General features: G+C 29.3%; 1 protein-coding gene across 1 annotated transcript in view; it reads right to left on the minus strand.

Annotated features, from left to right (window-relative positions):
* The window catches only part of GV1, a 28429-nt gene extending 21275 nt beyond the window's left edge, over positions 1-7154 (minus strand). Inside the window, exon 1 of the mRNA XM_068774459.1 lies at positions 7029-7154. The gene's annotated coding sequence lies outside the window, so the exon portion shown is untranslated. The remainder of the gene's footprint in view (positions 1-7028) is intronic.
* Positions 7155-14334: the final 7180 nt, after the last annotated feature.

Raw genomic sequence — 14334 nt, forward strand, 5'->3', positions numbered from 1 at the left:
TTGACTGTATCGCAGGCATGGGAAGAGCTGGCTGTGTCGAAACCGAATTGGGTGTAGGAACGCAAGCTGTGTTAAAATTAGATGAAGCAACCGCGTCCAGCCGCGAATGATTCCGTTCGGATTTAAACGTATTTCGAATCCTAGTTATCTCATCTTTTATTGCGCGGTATATAAAATTTGCGATTAAGTGATTCTACGGCTTGTAAATTTAGTAGTTTAGAACATTAAATCTATTATTAGTGGTTAGCGTTCGGTTAGACATTTGCCATTTAAGTTAACAAATAGGCTTGTCGGGTCGTGTCCTGGAGGTACTCTCAAACGGATACATAATAATATTTAAATATAATTAACTATGTCATCGACACTCACTCTAATGAAATGAAAATATAATTTATGATAAAATTTTATATACGAATGTTAAAAAATCGAACTGAGAATCAACATAACACAATAATCGGTGTCAATTCTGACGACTATAGTACATCATAGAGGTGATGATTTAAACAGGATTACGTAATATTATTCAAATGAAATCGTCTAAATTACATTCTGAATGAAATTGTAACCCTCCTACTAAATTTAAGTGAACGTGATACCTTCTACTTGATGAATCTCGAATTTCTGTCGCACTTGGTCTACTAATTTAATAACCGTGAAAGATCAAATTTCAAATCAATATAGGAAACATTAACACGTACGCGAAATCGGTCAAATTATAGTAATATTTTTAGTTGCTTAACGAAACCTTTGCATTATTATCATAATTAATTAAAATGAAGCGACTTTTTTGTAAATAAATAAAAAAAAACATGTAAAGAAACTATCTTACTAATCACGTAAGATTTTTTTGTATATATATACTTTATGTATATGTTACGCACTTATGTTTTATAAATAAAGCAAGTAAGCAACGTAAATGATAAATCCGTGAGCAAAATATTTACACGAAGTGAAGGCTTGTAAATATAAGTGTTTACTTTCCAGCAAATATAAAGAAAATTTTTTAAGGGATAAGCATTTAAGTGATGACTAAGGTTTAATGAATGCTGCATCTAGTGATAATATTAAAACAGATACAAGACTTTATTTTACAAAAATAAATTAAAAACAGAATACATTTACTCATATTATTTCGTTAGCCATATCTAGTAACTTCTTAAAATAATAAATGAAAACATCGCGTAGCATTCCATAAACTTTTACATAAATCATGCATAAGATAGCATTATGCAAACACATTTGTCCATTATTTTATTTATGAGATACCAATTATTATAAAACAGGCTACTATTTAAATTCTTCATCTCAATGAGAAATATTCAAGCGTGCAAGGATTTTTCCATAGTTTAAATAGGTATATACGTACTTGTGTGAAAATGTACAATATTTCTAACAACATCTAGTCAATACTAATAAATAACTTTAAAATAAAAGCAGGATTAATGTTCGTAAAATTTAATGCTTATTATATGTATAAAATTTGAAATAGTAGGAACTTTTGTCACATTGCAAATGTATTCAAAATCAAAATCATGCATTTTACATTGAATATGCAGAAAAAAACACAAAACGTGATTATAAACAATGCTAACAGTTGTGGAATGCTAATTACTATTATAGACGTGGCTCTATAGAATGTATAATAATCAATAAACAATGATTAAGAAAACTACAAACAATTGCAGTTTAAAGGTAATGAGTCGGGTATCAACGTCAATATATTTGTTCCATACAGCAATGTTATTTGTGAGTAAACATTTGCATATTTGTATTATTGTGTTTCAGTAAAGAGAAATACTCTCAATGTGTTGAATTTAGGCGCCCGTCTATGTAAATTAACTATATTTATCCATTATATTTGACTTGATCCTCTTCTACGACTCGTTGTTTGTTTATAACAGATTTATAAGCAAATCGAAGTTATATCGATTCAGATCACCAAAAATTTTAAAAAGAAAATATTTTATCGAAAACGTAAATTTGTTAAAACATAGAATCTAAATAATCAATTAAAAACTAAAGAATTACTTCAACTAATTTTATTAATGTGTGGAAAACCATAATTAAAAGGAAAAGCGAATTATCTTAATTCTCAATTATCTGTAGATTTGGTTGTTTATTAAAGAAAAAAAGCAATTAATCTCATTTAAAGTTTCTTAAAAGAGTTTAATAATTTTAATTCGTGTTACAAAAACACAGAATCGAATAAAATTTATGTTGTGTTGAAGCTTTACATTTACATTTTACAGAATGAAATAAAATTTTATTAATCTATTTCAAATCAACATTATCAGGCGATGGGAGTTAAAAATGGATTATATTTATGTACTTGATTAATATTATCATAACTGGTCTTGAATTGTTATAACAGGTTAAATGCTCCCAACAATCAAGTTCGACGTTATCATGCTTTTATTCTTTTATCACCCTTAACTACAATCACTTTGTTACAACATATAAAACACTGTTTTTTTTTAAATGATTAATATCTGAATATTTAGTTAATATAATCGGCCCTTGTCATTTATCTGTCATGTTAACGACAAAAAAATAATGCACTGTATTAAATTTTTGTAAAAGATTATTCAAGTTAATTTAATATTTCAATTTCATTACGAATTATAATACACAACAACTGTTAATTAGATGTTTAGATCTCTGAATATTTATTGTAAAGCAATATATTTCTATATTATAGTAATATACAGGATGGTTGGTTATAGGAACAAAAGCTTTGAAGGCATAAATTTATAGCTTGTTAGTCAATTAAAAGCTTTAAATCTTTTACACCTAGTTCCAGATTCTGTGGAGTGATGTCTGTTAAATTATTTTTTCTATTGGAATGCGACTAGCCAATAACCTTTGTCAGTACAAAATCTGCACGGAGAGATAGTAAACAATAATTTATTTTGAAATATATGTGATGAATCGATTTATGAAAACACTTTTCTACGTATTAAAATGATTGCATATCCATTTCTAAAACCATTGATTTTTAGATAGGGTATACCATATATTAACAGCAAAAGGTTTATACGTTCACCACTTTAAGACTTTTACACGTATAACCAATCAGCCTGTATTTGTAACGAATTAGCAACCCACAACAGTACAAAATCTTTTTAATGCAAACAAAGTGTAAGATAACCACAAAAAATATCGATTTCCTCGTACGTCTCGGTCTGATCAAAAGATTGATTTATTATAACCAGTTTATGCAATTAATAATTTAGAGGTTAAACACAATGTGGTTTCAGTTTTGTAGGAACATAGATTTGTAATCAATAGATAAAGTTTAAAATAACTTTTACCTGTAATTTTCTTACAAATGTACATATATGGTTTTGAATATTGATATAAACTTTAAAATAAAAGGTAAGGGGGCAAGCAAAATTCACGGTAATCATTATATAAGTAGTGGAAAAAAGTGAAGCTATGCCTATTTAAATCGCCAAACTGTATTGATTTTTAAAGTGTAGTAACTAAATTAAAAAATATATTTTGATGTGTATTCAAATTTGTTTAAAAATAATATCTTGAAGAATGATTAAAAAATAATACGTTAAAGCAACTAAAACTAGGTTTGCACTTGTTACAAAATTAATAATGAATGTATATATAAAATTTGGTTCTTAGCAAAAAATACATAACGAAATATTTAGGATTTAATTTATATAAGTAATTTTATACCATCGATGTCTCCAAAATGGAAATAAGTATAAACACCAATTTTCTAGTAATTTAGTAACTGTGTTAGCAGTCATGTTGGATTTCCACGGTGAAAAGCGCTAATTGAAGATTTAAAATCACTGCATGTACAATAGAATTCATAATAGATATGGCTCTCAGTCATTTGGATGCTTCCAGAAGATTGCCCGCAAGGACTGACATCGGAATGTATTCGTCGGGTATTGGGCGATGTTAACCTTTCTGGCTTTTACAACTTCAACTGACTGTGCTCCTCTGTGACATTGTCCCACGTGTGGTCGCGAACCACATGGGAGCGGCGAGTAGTATAAGAACTATGTTAGCTCTATACCCTATCACTATTCCACTATGTAGATACGGACTTCCCTATACTAGATACATACATCCTAATATATTGATATTTTAAGTAAAAATATACTTTGTTTCTTGTAATCGTCTTAACATGATTCTCACATAAAAATATAAATAACTTAAGATAATATAATTTACTCAAGCTGTATCCGTCTGTAATTAGAGATGCAAAGAAAATGTACCGACATGTATTTTATAATGTTTTCTCTGCAGCCGGAACCAAATAAATAAAAAAAAGAATAACAACAAAGGTTTATAAATAACAAGATATCAGATTATCAAATTTCTGCTGGGTAACAACAATCAACATCTGAGGTTTTTTTTTTATTTTTATGGAATTTTATTTTGAGAGATGATGAAAAGTTTTTTAAAGGTTTTTTAATACCAGATTCAGTCTTATTTAATACTGCGAGTATACGTTTTGAGTTGTATTTTTATTTATACAACCATGTACTTGTGGTGCTTTAGCCAATTTTCTAATTCAGTCTTTCAAATAAATATTAATTTTTATAGTAAAAGCTAATTATATGCTAAATACCTGTTGTATATAGTATACATTTAGTTTCTGCATAATTTCAATAATGTCAGCTATCTCGTATTATATTTTAGCTAGTTGATATGAAACAGATGTAGTACATTAAAAAAATAAAAACAAGGAAGCGAATCAAGAAACGAGAGGTTGTGTATAAATACGTTAAGTATAAGTAATAAACCATTAATAATGAATTTATTAAGGATTATTACTATTTTTTTCTGAACTGTATATGCAATTAATACTAAATTTTGCAATCAAAATCAAAATATAAATAAATATCAATTTAATTATAATCAAGCATTTAAATATTAACTGTAATTAAATTTCAATAATCTGTTATTATAATAATGTTTGAATATCAAAGTTCAGGGATGTAAGAAATGTGTAAATTATTTGTTTGGAAATTTTTTAGCAGAAACGCATAAATTCTATACTTTTGCGCAACTGATTAAAATAAACATAATTTGTTTATTATGATTTTATTTACATACATATTTTAAAAAGGAGGCCTTTGTCCAGGTGAGAACCGTCCTTTGACGAAAATGATGATATTTGCATAAATAATGCTTCAAAATTAAATAAATGATTGACATGACGATGAGTGAGTTACCCTTCCCGTAATTTTGAGATACCCATGCACATGCCCCGTGATTTTGAGATATAAAGTACTGTGTAGTATCGACTAGGATTTACTGTTTCAGAAAAAGAATGGTCACTAAGTAATAAACTTTACTAGTGACGCCACATTCAAAGCGTTACATTAAATTTATCCACTATTTCGTTAAAAAAATGACGTATATTCGCTGCTCATCAACACGCATATTTTATATTATAATGTACTATTAATTGAATAATCTTGACAATTAAAAAACGGTAACCTATTTAAATTTATTAACTAAAATAAGTCCTGCAATAGACACAATGGTCTCGTCCGATAAATACAAGCCGAAGTTAGACCATCTCGGGAAAAGGCGAATACTAAACATGTAATTAGAGTGTCCAAGCCGAGGTTTCCTGTCAGTAGCCTTAACGCCTGGTCACTCCACGAAACGTCTGCATGACCTAAAAGCTCGCCAGCCTATTTGGTGAAAAGTCTTTGTAATAGCTTCACGAGGTTTTCGCAAGAGTCTGAAACCTTAGGTATAATACTACATATGAGCGTTGTATTAATCAGTCTCATACGTGGAAACTATAAATATTATGGAAAGAGAATCAACAAAATTTTTATGACCTTCACCAAGCACAGGAAAAATGTGTTATCTGCATTGTACGGCATTTATTATTTACATAAAATACATGGAGATTGATAATAGGTGTAAAAGTTGTATAGGGGTGAATATATACCTTATATGACAGCAAAAAGTTTGAAATCAATTGCATGTTTTTCACCCAGTTTAAAGTAATCTCTCTGAAACTATCGGAATGGAAAAGATATATTTTTTATATACCTTATTTATAAAAAAAAATAGTTGATCGTATAATACATTCAACATTACTTTGTTAAATATTTTATGCGTTTAACTAATATTTACAATAATAACAATAAACAGACCCTCATCTTCACACCATTTCTATACAAGATCATTGTTTAACTGTATGCCTTTGCTACTTTTTGCTTGTTATAACCAAAAGGAAAAAAAACCGTTGGTTACAATTAAAACAAAACACTGGTTAATAAAATGACGTGTATTTCGCGCGTATACTGTCGAATTAAAGTCTAATTAAAAAAAATGTACCTGTAATTTTCAGAACAACTAATAATATAAATGACAATGTAGTTAAAATATATTAAAATTTAAAAATGATGCTAAATATGAATTGAACCTAAAACACGTAAGCGAAAACAACTGAAAAACCACCTATCACTGCCAGCGCAACCAAACCTTACTAGCCGTTCATACCGTAATTAAAATTCTTGACTTACATCAAAACAAAACTGCATAACGTCCCTTTAGATAAATGTACTTAGATGCCAATGATTGAAATGACAGTCCATTATTGCCTTATGTAGTTAATTGATTTCGATTAATACTCGGGAAATACTATAGATAACCATAAAAAGCATAAATAAATTATAACAATGTTACCGATAAACATGTTTTACGGTGTACATTTGTACTTAAAACATTCGTCATGGACTACGATTCCACTACGCATTTACGTCGTTACGGAGAGAAAGCTAATTATTTTTAATGCTATTAAATCTCATGTTTCATACTTTAAGAAGTATTAAATAACTATTACAGAGATAATCGGGTTAACAAAACATGTAAAAATCGTAATTATTGTGTTTAAAAATTATCGCTAAACAACTGAGGGTTAGTATCATAAAAATATTAATTTAAATTAGTTCGCAACCATATCTGTTACAAATATTAATAATAAACGTAAATAGTAAAATATTAAATATCATAATAATTAAAACACCACGCACCCCTCAATTTCAAGCACGTACTCGTTCTGCGGAGGTAAACGCAAAAACCACGCAATTTTATTGACCACTAGTAGTTCACGAACACGTCGCTAGCAGCGGCTGGCGGATGTGTCTTCCTCTCGACGCGCGAGCATCAACTGTTCGTCCACAGCGCATGCGCACATTCAAGCGACGTCTGATAACCGATAAGTACCATGGATAAAATGCATTACAACAAACCTGAAATATGCAATTGCAATCTTCGAAACAAAAGGCGTGCAATTTTTTCACTTGTCTTGTGGTACCGATAAATATTTTTCTAATTAGTTCATTGCATCAGAACAGGCTGATAAAATGTTCTATCTGAATTCGTTTATTCTATTTTTAATTTTTACCAATCGATCGGTAAGGAATCGAAAACATTGATTAGTTGGCGTACACTTCACTGAAAATTCAACAATGTAAAAAACAGTACGTCAAAATACATGGTAATTGTTTCCAATCATCTTGTTTAAAGTGATCACTGTAACTTCTGTCACACACAAATACAAAGTTACGAGAGACAGTAAGCAAATAATTAAAAAAAATAGTCATCCGCATTTTCAATACACTTTCTCTTATCTTATTTTTCTTACGTTATTGGTTATTTCTGAAATCATTAATTTTTAATAAGGTGTACAATACAGTAGTTAACCGGAAATTAGCTATAAATTCATAAATTCACTCCTTAAGGCTTTTACGCTAAAAACTATTCACCTGCGTATAATTTAATTAGGGTTCTTATTAAAGTTAATTAAAGTTGGAATGAAGGGAAATTTGCAAAATATCATAACAAATATCGATACATAAAGAAATAACAAAAATTATATTTTAATGGAAGATTGGAGTACTAATATTGTTTGGAATATTTTCTTCGCAGAAACTAGCGACGCGGCAATGTTACATTGAAAGTTTAATGAAGTATCTTTTAAAAAGAAGTGAATTGACTGATTTTAGTAAAAAGTCCTAGATATTGAAAACTTTAATTTAGCCGATACATGTGATAAATCTCATTCAAAGCACTAAGCAAAGTTAATATGAATGTTTATTTACATTCACTTATTCTCGACTTCTCTATTTATTTCGTAACATAGATGAGTCGAAATATTTGTTGCAGATGCTCGATTCTCCCCAATAGAAGGTCGACGTTATTTTAAAAATGTAAATTCATCAACAACAACACCATTTGAGCTGTAAGGCGTTCATTTGTGAACTTAAGCCTTCCTCCTCGATTTCAAATAGGGCTGGTTAGACATGGCCTGTATACTGCGTCTTCCAACGACCTCGACAATGCTGTCTGTCTACGTTGGAGATGAACGTCCTATGCTAAGCTTGATGGTCTGTGATTCACTCCAGAACCTTAACAATCTGCCACGATCTCTTCTGCGTGCTGCTTAGAAAAAAAAACAACAAAAAGTTAAAAGTTGTTGACAAAGCCTATTGGTCATCAAAAATAAGTCCAAGAAATTAAATAACATGTGCAGAGACAGCACATGTTTTAAAACGAGTTACAAAAACTTAATAATTATTTATAGAGTAAGCGCTCTTTATGAACAAACAGTGTTTAAGAAAATAAGTAAATTATGTATTACTTAGTAAATAAATACATTTAACATCGGTTCGGCATAAAACCGCGCCCGATAATAATTTGTACACTTGTTTCATTGCTGCTAAAATTAATTTCGATTAGACGAAAATGGCGCTTGCAGCGAATAATATAATTACAGAATTAGTGCTCTCCTTTCCATTTGTTTCTCAATATTAGTTATTGGCCAAAACCAACAAGCCGCAACCTTTGTGCAGTGTATTTTTTTCTCTAATAGCATGACAAACAAAAAAAAATCAAAATTGAAAAGTTCTAAATAATTAATATATAATAATTTCTGTATTATTGAACCGGAATAATCGAATAAATAAGAAACAAAAACAAATGTGACGACATAAAATATTAAACAACATCATTCACATTAATAAAGTCCTTGTGAAGTACATATAAAGAAAGTTACTGCATTAAACAAGAGAATTATTTACAAAAACAAAAAAACTTTTAAACATTGCCAAATGAAGAACAAGCCAAACAAACTTGTAATTCCATTATAGTACGTATATTTTGACAGGGGGAGTATTGAATTCGCTTGTGTTCCTACACTCCGAAATCAAAACAAAAATATTTTTAGATAGACCTCTTCGTATCTAACAACTTAGTATCTTTATTTGTTTACCTTAACTTAACGTTTTTTTTTTTTAAATAGTCAGACAAATGCTACTGTATCTGTAAAATGCTTCTTCCTCTCATAATTTTTGTAGGCAATTCTTCTAAAGAAAACTTTTACTGAGGGTGAAGATTGTTTCGGTTTTCCTTATTATTAAAATGATTTATTCGAACATTAGTATGACTTTAAAGTGGCCGATTGGTCAAAAGTGTACTACAGGTTTTGGCAAAGCATTCCAGGAATGAGTCGGTTAACTAATTTAATTACTCTAATTAGAAGTGTAACAAATCCTTCGTTAGTTTATGGTTGAAAAGACACTGAGCAAACAAATCATTTTTGTTTCTAAAAATAGTACATTGGTAATAAAAGATTGGCACATAAATCATTTCGAATTACAACTCCAAAACTGTTATTAAATAAGATTACTAGAATAATATTTTGCTCGCTATGGTGCTGTGGGCAAAGGTCCCTTATTAAAATTATTCACGTGCCATAATATGTTTGAAGTAGAAAATCGTAGCTCGAATATTTCATTTTAATGTACACTGATTGCTTCAAGGCATGTTTTCTCGTAAAGCTTGAAACCATTTCAAAAATTTTAAGACACATTAAGTAATAGTAATATGATGTGGATTGTTTTGCAAGCCATAATTGTAAGAAAATGTGAACCGGGTCACTTTAAAAAAATTAAAGATCTGTTAAAATAGCACATGTGGTCCTATATCTAAAATTTTCGGGGTCCTTTATCGAATAAAAAATATTATATTATATTTATTACAATCTTTCAATCGTGGTGTAAATTGAAATAGCAAAACTACATCTCAAAGTATCTACACAAAATATTGGCGTTTTTTTATTATTTTAAGCGTTTTGTTACATCTTTAGCTATAGTTCTAGCAACCACGTCAACCAATCACGACCTTTCTTGTAATTTTTCTTTTTTTTTTAATTTATCCTATACAAGGGCTTATACACTATAAGGCCATTGCCTGTTTTGATTCTTGTCTGAAAGGTATATATGACTATTTTATCATTATTTCTTGGTCAATACAATGTTACTGGATTGTTTTGTTTCAACGATACCACTGTTTACGGAAATAACTCTGAAGGGCGTTTTAAAAAGCTCTATTTTAAACAACATTTTTGAACTGCATGTCTATAAAGTGAAGTCATTATTTTGTGCCAATTGGTTAATTGTATAAAAATTACGCATCGCACTAAAACTTGTGTAAAGTCTTAATATACTTACATGTTTACGTAGTCGTTTCTACAAACTTAAGTTTTAATTGTATATATTATTTTAACTGGTTGAATGGGTTTTATAGCCATTCAGCAATTACACTTTAAGTATTGTAACTGTAACGTTTACTTTTAATTAATATAATAATATGTTAATTCTGTGATCCGGGTTCAAGCAAACTAAAGAGCATGAAAATGACTAAAATTTGTTTGCAAAAAAAAATTGTATTGGCAAATTTTAAAAAATAACACCTTAAAAATACAGACAGTGCCTAATGCGCTTAATTTATTAATCACGATATAAATACTAATAAAAAAACATTTAAGTAGATGTTGGTGTAAATTAAAAAACTTCTTTATATATTTTTTGGCGAATTTGGTACCGTTGCTCGTGATGGTAGAGTGAAAGATTGACTCATTAAACGTAAAACCTTAAGCAATATTTTGGTATAAGAATTTTTAATAAATATTGCTGAGCGAATATATTTGCGAAAATTAAAATTTGTTCACAACTTGCGCTAATTGCAGGCGAAATTAACGAAATATAATTTCAGACGTTAGTTTAGTTTTTTAATTTTAAAAAGGTACTTTCGATTACAAATTTACCTGATTTTTAACAAAATTCAGATTATAAGAAAGTTATTCATTCTTAGGGCACTTCTAGCATGTCACAGACAATTTTTTTTATTCTAGAATTAAAAAAACTAATCTCTTAACGTATATTTGCTATACCAGTGCCTCCAGTTCAAACTGTATTTTCTCGATAATTCAGCTTGTATGAAGCCTTATTTACATAAAACATTTAATAAAACTAAAAAAACACCTAAAGTACGCTGAAACTAAAAATGCAGTAAAAAAATTATTGATAATAATATTATTTTTTTTACAAACGCGTGAATCAACTATAATAACGAAGTCGTTTCATTTTTATATTTGTTCAAAATATACTTTTGTCTACATCAGTTTTAATTGTTTGTGCCTAAATCATTATTTTTATCGAATCTTCTTTCAGTATTGTCTAACAATGCACACCAGTCCAAACCATTATTTCAACATAGTTCACTAAACTAGAGTGTTTTGTAAAGTGTTTAGTGAGGCAGTAAATGTTTTTGGAATTTTGATGGAACGGAAATAAAAACTATTATTTTTATTATTATTATACGTCAGTTTCAGGTGTCAGTCAAAACGTGTCTAGCATTCAGCTTCGATGGTACACGAGACGGCCGAATTTCGATTCGATAAGTAATATAGGATTATTGAATTGTCACATTATTATTAAATTTCGTTTGCAAAACTTTACTTTAAATATAAGCTAAAATATTTGATAAACAGCGTACTCCGCATCGAAATTTCTCCCAGCTGACTGACAGAAACATAGCTGGCGATAATGTTTATCTTAGTATCCTTTCATACAATTAAAATAAATACCATTTCAATTACCAATTTAAGATTGGCTGTGAATTTATTTTTATTTAAAACTTTGATCACAGTAGCTTTCAGTTATCTCCAACAGTAAGTCGAGATGGTCACCATGATGTTCGATAACATTGATATGAGAAGTCGTCAGTTCATTATGCTACTGCATGATGTGTTAAAACGGAGAAGTTTACTGTCGTCAAAAATTGCTTAAATGTTCCAGATTTCTCATCGGATGACAGTAAAAAGTGTCACAGAGTGGAACGTTTCACAAAGTCACAGAAGCCTCGAACAATTATGTGCAAACTTCGGTATACTGATATCCAAGAAATACGACTAAACTAATCAACATCAATTCCCTTCATATATAACTTCGCCAGAATATTCTAATCCTAACACTATTTTACTGTGTTTTAATTCAACTTACTTTAGCTTGTTTTCAACGCACACGTTCTTGAGTTCGACGGAGATTCTTATTTACAAATTATGTTTTTAGATAATTATATTACTCAAAAATGCAATGTAATCCACAAGCAAGTTATTTATTGTACATACTACTCATCTGTGAAAGAAGATGTCTACGTCAATCAAAAGATCAAAATATCCTTGGACTTGTAAAGCTGCATCATTTGTTTTAGAAATGTATTTTTCTTTGTCCTTGTATCTAAAATTTTTCGGTTCCTTTTTTACATTTTATGTATTACTTTAAGTTTAGTGTAAGTATATTACTGTGTATTTATTTATAAAAGTTACATTAGAATATACCTGTTCATCCTTTAGATAAATTAATCTATTTATTACATTTTCTCATCAGTTAACAACCTTCTATTAATTTTCATTCGTTTTCAAGTAAACGCAGAATACGAGAATGCCAATTATACATCAGTGTTACAATTGTATTGTTTTTATTTTTAGTGTACTTTTATTACTATTATTTTAGTAATTTTTTTTTTTATTTATAAATTCTAATGTTTTAATCTTTAATATTATTTTTCTAGACTATCGTACTTAGGTTTTATATGAAAAAAAAAACTTTGGAGAAAATCAAAAGAAAAAAATTTTACAGGGGAAGAAAAATATTTAATATGCGTCGGACCGAAATATATGTATTTAATATATTTGACAAATAGTTCACTATCGACACACGGCTTAAATATTTGCGCAAGTAAGAGATTAGTTAATTACTCGAATTTATAGTTGTGGCTCAACGGATTACACTTCTTACAACATTTAAACGGTTTTTAATGTTATTTATCATCGTTTATGCATCTTAAGTGGCACAAAACGGTCGGCGGTTGTAAATAATGGCGGCCAAAATGTGGCCGTGAGTTGCTACTGTAACATTATTTTAGTAAGTCGTTGTAAATCAACGAAAGCAGCCGTCAGCCGGGGCCTTGGTAAATTTGTAAGACGATAAGATTCAGGACTGACCTCCATTATGATAAACAAATTAGGTAAAAAATGTACAAGAGATCACCGAGTCCATACAACACCGCGATGGTAGTTAAGAACTGTGTGTTATGAATAGGTAATGTATTCGATCCCCGACGCGCATTTTGTATTCATTATGAAACGCAAAAATAATAACGTTGCTAAAACGATAAAGAAAGGCATCCAAAGGAAACCTAACAACAAGACATCTTACGTTAATCCACATGTTAACGTCCATACCTTTCTGAAAGGTGACTTCTGATCGAAAATAGGAAAAACTGAAAGACATAACACAAACATTTTGCGAGGTTATTTGTTTTAAACCTAGAGTAGTAAGTATAAACTTTATCGATCTCCCAAAAATGCAAAAAAGTGTAACCAAGCACTGAAGTAACTTAAATAAAATCAATAAAATATGGTAGAATAAATATAGTAGAAAAAATAATTTGTACACAAATATAACCATGACAGTGTTTAACAGGCGTGAATACATACATGTCTATGTAAACAGGATAATCGGTGTAAAAACTTAAAATGATGAATATATAGCTCATTTGCCGACAAATGCAAAATCTTTAAAACTTTTACACCTTTTTCTATTAAATATAAAATAAACACTCTGGGACACGTTATATGTATTTATGTTTTCAACAGAAATACGGCAGGCAAATAGCTTCTGGTACTTCAAAGTTTAGAAGGAAAGATAGTAAATAATAATTAATTTTATTGTAGTAATCCGGGATTTAAAAACGATTTTTATAATTTTATAATCATTTATTAATTTACTATTTCAGAAACCATTGATTTTCGGATAGGATGTATCATACTTTAATTGACGGCAAATTAGCTATACCCCTTTGAAGCTTTTACCCATCACACTACTCCTGTATAAATGTCTGTATCAGAAAATTTAAAACCTTTAATAAAACTAAATAAGATTCAAATAAATTCTGAGCTAAATAAATAATAACAGCTAATAATTCCTCATA

The sequence above is a fragment of the Battus philenor genome, unplaced genomic scaffold (assembly GCF_028537555.1).
Source record: "Battus philenor isolate CCGP_79_NKW_IND1 unplaced genomic scaffold, ilBatPhil1.0.hap1 SCAF_7, whole genome shotgun sequence".
Taxonomy (NCBI): Eukaryota; Metazoa; Arthropoda; class Insecta; order Lepidoptera; family Papilionidae; genus Battus; species Battus philenor.